The sequence below is a fragment of the Nelumbo lutea genome, chromosome 3, assembly GCF_056320005.1.
Source record: "Nelumbo lutea isolate HS-2025 chromosome 3, American lotus-T2T, whole genome shotgun sequence".
Classification (NCBI taxonomy): domain Eukaryota; kingdom Viridiplantae; phylum Streptophyta; class Magnoliopsida; order Proteales; family Nelumbonaceae; genus Nelumbo; species Nelumbo lutea.
In genome coordinates this window covers 22419181-22424749 of record NC_142686.1, presented here as the reverse complement: position 1 = coordinate 22424749, position 5569 = coordinate 22419181, and the positions used below count along the sequence as shown (strand labels likewise).

General features: G+C 33.0%; 1 long non-coding RNA gene across 1 annotated transcript; it reads right to left on the bottom strand.

Moving 5' to 3' along the window:
• Positions 1-1953: 1953 nt before the first annotated feature.
• Positions 1954-3356, bottom strand: LOC148863556 (uncharacterized). The gene is made up of 2 exons (XR_016109924.1): positions 3235-3356; positions 1954-2338 (listed from the first exon to the last, which is right to left on the bottom strand). It is a non-coding gene; the product is annotated as an uncharacterized LOC148863556 (long non-coding RNA).
• Between the last annotated feature and the right edge of the window lie 2213 nt (positions 3357-5569).

The following is a 5569-nucleotide window of genomic DNA, read 5'->3' as shown; positions in this document are numbered from 1 at the left end:
AAAAAAAAGCTAATAAAAAATTTAAATAGGGATAGTTATGGGTTTTCAAAAAAAAAAATTATAATGGCATGTATGAGATCATATGCTAAACTTATATATAGTTTAACAATTCATGTTTGGTGTTTCCATTTCCTAATATCTTATATTCAGAGAATGGTAAAATTGAGTAGCAAAAAAGGCATATTCAGATCCAAACATAGCTATCATATTAACTTGTCCCCATAGAAATTTGAAATTTCACATGGCTTTTTTTCTCAACCTTGTCACCAGTTTGTTAGTTCATGTAAAATTGTGATTACTTTCTCTTGCCCTATGACACTATAAGTTGTGCAAAACCTAGAACACAGATTCGAATGACACGAGAAAAATGAAATAAGACAGACTAAAGAGAAGCAAGAGAACGAAACACAAATATATTCATGCCGTTCAGCTTAGAGCCTACATCCATGGGCAAAGGGATAGTAGAAAAGTCACTATGAAATCAGCAATAAATAATACAGAATTGCATACAACCTTTCTCATCAAAGAAACCCTAAACCCAAGTGCACCCATCTCTCTCTCTCCGACTTCTTTCTTTTCCAAGCTGAAAGTAGATAAGAGAAAACTCCCAAACTATATATGATGTATCGTATTCAAGTCGGACCCAAAAGCTAAATGTGGATAGATCCCACATGAAAACCCCTAAATTACGCTTCGACCACAAATTATTATTAAATTTTATCTTTTTATTTTTCTTAATTTTTAATTAAGTGGAGCTGGTTAAGTTTGTTGATCAACGAAAATATAGAAACTGTATACCTAACCTAGCCTAACCATCAATTAAACAAATCCTAAAAAGAGGAATTTACTTGATCTAGCATCTATGCATATAATCTAGGCTGTGTTTGGTTGCAATGTAATTAAATTTGTATTGATGCAAAATCATGGCAGTGCAAATGATTTGAGTGTAAATTCTGACTTATTTTTGTTTCAAATTTTAACTTATTTTGTTTGATTGCAATACAAATGAAGTGAATTACGACATGAACCAGAATAAAGTAAAATCCCAAATAAAATTAAACAAGAATTTACATTTTTTCATTTGTACTCTCATGCATTTATACTAGTGTAAATAAAATTGCATTGTAAACAAACGCAACCTTAGAGACAATGTTTGTGGGTGGAAAAAAAAAAGAGTCATGTTTGCGAGAGAATGGCTTCTGATGTTCAAAGATCTTTTAAGTTTTATTTATCTACTATAGAAAGAGAGTTTCACTTTTTTTTTTTTTTTGGAAAATTGAATGGGGCGGCTACAAAGACGGAGTTTCATTATTTTTAGATTTCAATAATACCCCTATATTTTTATAAATCTACCATATAAAAAGAGTTTATTTTCCATTCATTTAGTCAAGATGTAAAGACTCCAATAATGCCCATGTCTTTGGTTTTATATACTATCTACACGGATTATTCCAATAATGTCCTTGCTTTTTTACTCTATACTAGGGTTGTCAATGAGTTGGGCCACTTGGCCAAACTGATTATATCAGTTCTGGTTTTGTGGTCTTGTTCCAATTAAAAATTGGACCGGACCGGTTCCAATTAAAAATTTATTATAAAAATAGAAAATAGATCAATTATCATTTATATAAAATATAAAATATTATTAAATTCAATATATAATAGAGAAGTTCATGTGTCTTCCAATATTATGCATGTTAGAGAGAGTTAGGTTTAGCCTAATACCATAATCTATTTGTAACTATAGGAGTTGTAAAATCTCAAAAATTATCCCTACTACAAAATCCGTTTTTCAAGCGAAAAAAAAAACACCCCATTGAAAAATTCCCATCCCTACCATCTATAATAAGCTTCTTTGGAGTGAATAATTACTATCGGTTTGACCTTCATTGGTTGGTCTAGAATTGCCTCCCTGCTTAAATTGTTCCCATTAGCTAAGAAACACACAAAGAAGAAAACAAACAAAGAAACTCTTTCATTTTCAATTAATACAAGAGCAATGCCACTTTTGCATTTAATATGCACTCAGCTGGCATTTACATAGAGGAAGAGATGGTAGAGTGAAAGCAAACTAGTTGTGCAATTCCTGTTTATTTAGAGGAAGCTGAATTCCATCACCAACAAATTAAAGGGGAAGAGATTATTCAACTTAATTAATTACAATTGTAGGTACAGATACAGTGAAGGCCATAGGGATTAAATCCACTGCCGGCACTGCAAGTAGCTTTGCCATTGTACACCTGAAAGCACCACAGGCGGCATTTGGCGAAATCACAACCATACCCGCTCTGAACAACTTGGCATATTTTTGCATCTGAACTGGGCACCATTGATGCAACTGCAACAAACCGTCGTTTATACAAATGAGCAAATGAATATTAAAAAAATGGGTGGAGACAGGGGAATATATAAACAATACAAATTTATAGGAGAGAAGGCACCAGGATTCCCATTGGCCATTGTCACCCATAAATGGCTGCATGTATAGAAGAGAAGGCACCCAGTACTATAAATTCTAGGAATATAGAGACACAAATAATAAACACAAATTTATATATTAATATAAACGAAAGAAAGAATAACAATCTCAAGACTGTTGAAGGTTGCATGATCATGTGATGATTTTATGTGGGGCAGTGTGATTAGAGGTGTATTCGAGCTTAGTCGAGCCCGATATTTGGTTATTCGAGTTCGATTCATCAGAAAATTATGAGGTTCAAGCTCGGTTTAAGTTAGAAAGTTGAGATTGAGTTCGGTTCGACTCGAAAGCTCATAAGTTCAAGCTCAACCCTGCTCAAGTTCGACTGTGAGACAAATTTCCCATAAAATAAAAAAACTATACATAAAAATTATTTTTTATTTCATATATAAAAATTTGAGAATTATAAAAATTAGTTATTATTATATATAAAAAACAAAAAAAAAAAAAAAAATATATATATATATATATATCTATTAGGCTCACAAACCTTATAAGCCTATCTTTATTGGGCTCAAGTTCAACTTGAAACTCTGTTTAAACCGAGTTTGAATAACTCGTAAAGAGCTCAATTCGTTTCCGGCCCTAACTGTGACCAAGGCTTCAACACAGTGTGGAAGAAATGTAGTTTGCAATTGTGCAAATAGAAAGTTGGTTTTTTGTGTTGATACAGAAAGATGTATTCATATATAACAGAAATGATCATAAATGGATGGAACAGACAAAGAAATGAAAATGAGAAAAGACTAAGAAACCTGAAAGGGCCAAGAGGACAAAGAAGAAACCGCAGAAAAACCTAGCCATCTTTATGTCAACGTAGACAAATTTGCAGAACGTGTTCTGTTGTGCAAGAAAACTATGTATCTTCTGGATATGGAGATGATTTTGAGTTGCAGCGGTATTTATACAGTTGTGGGTCTGTAGAATTATTCACACATGGCATTCTAATTAAGGTGCATGAATCAACTAAAATAGCAGGTGTAGAATAGTTAAGGCCTTAACCTAAGTTCTTAGCTTTGGAAGGATTTTAGATTGTTAACAGAATAGTTGATTACAATAGAAACAACCATGTTACTTTGAAGAGTACAGGTAAATACTATCTATTTAGAGATAGTAAAGCTGCTGTTGTTAAACTCATGGTGTTTTACTTGTCATCTTCCAATATTTACTGTGTCTCTTGCATTTGGTGCTGTATATTCGCAATCCAAGGATTGAGTTGACGAGCCCTATTATCAGTGCAAATCTTGACTCATCTCTACCTGTAGGTGAGGAATTTGCATGTTTGGAATACAAACTCGACTGGGATTCAAGGTCTGAAAATAAGCTGGTAGATAGTTAAAAAGTCTTTCGCTGTTTGTGGAATTGTCTCTGTGCAAGGGGTCTGATCAGGATGGTCGCCTGAAAAAACAGCTACACAAGGATGGCGACCCATTTCTCTGCTACATATGGTAAAAACCATGTTACTTGGAAGCTTGTAAACCTTAGAGAAAGGCCATAGCATGTTAACAAGGCCCACCTATCAAACCTACTGAAGGAGCTAGCTATTGTCCTTCATGCATTTTGGACTATCTTATAGCCATTTTGGAAATTAAAACAATGGCATTCCTCTTGCATAGTTTATTTCTGAAACTTGCAAGTCAACAAATGAATATGACCTAATTTTTATGTTTTTTCTTATAAAGTATTTCCAGCCAACATATGTTCAAACAAATTAACCATTCATATCATACCTAGCATTCTTAGAATCAGTGCCATCTCAAACATTTTCAGAATCAGCGCCTGTTTGGAGGGATGAAGCTTAGCAGAATTGGTAGAAACCTGTGTACCACTAACAGAATTGGTTCTTTCTATATGATGATTCTTTTTTAGCATTTTCTATGATGAATTAATGATTTTGTGCTTGCTGGCAGAAACCTGGCTGTCATCCTCAAATTAGTGGACTCCATCACCAACCCATCAAAGTGGAAGGGTCTATATAACTTTCGGGGTCTGGAGAGTAGAGACATGGCTGATGATCAGTGATAGATTGTTAAAACTAGTGTTTTTAACCTATTGGTGGCCCAGCTGGTCGGGCCAATGAAAGTTCACATCTCCCCCCTACAGAATGCGCCTCAAAAACACCCCACATGCACATCTCAGCGTGCATTGCCAACATCTCCCATATTTGTTATTGGGAGATGTTCCCAATACACGCGGGATGTGTTATGGGCCGTTTTTGGGGCACGCTCTGTGTGGGGTTGGGGCAGATTTGAACTCGCCAATGAACCCATCAATATCAATCGATTTAAGCACTTATTCATATAAGTATTTAAAATAGGTGATCGGACTATACAATGACACAATAAGTGGAAAATAAGTATTCATTTATATTTGACAAAAAAGCCTTAATATGTACTTATTTTGAAAATAAGTGATTAAAAAAATAAGTAACCCTAGATTACTTATAAAAGTACGAATGAGGAAATATTGGCTTCTGGAATTTAGTTCATCTCCATTGAAAGGGTAGAAAATGTAATTAAAAGAATACCATTAAATACATTCAATTATATCTCATTAAGCCTCGCCTTTAAGTCATCAAATAAATCACATTCTCTTTCATTGAATCCAACATTTATACTTGTTTTTATCATCATTAAATTCCACCAATAAATTCATGCACAATAATTTTTAATAGAATGAAATTTTATATTTTTAAAATAAACATAGAAATAAAAATTTAGAAATATAAAAAGTACTTTTGTTTATCATCATTAAATTCCACTAATAAATCCACACATAATAATTACTAATAGAATGAAATTTTATATTTCTAACATAAATCTAGAAATGAAATTTGTAGAAATTTGTAGATAATTTTGGGTACATTATATAATATTATATATTCATCATATAAAAAAAGTGTGATTAATGAGAATTAGTTTCATTAAAGATATAAATGGGATAAAAATTATGTTAAAAATAAAGAGCATTAATGTCTAACACATGACCCCACTGACAATGCCAAATGGTTCAATGATTTAATTAGCTAGGTCATTATAGGCAAGTGGTTTGATAGGGAACCAAACAGATCGAGTCAGATTTGAATCAGGG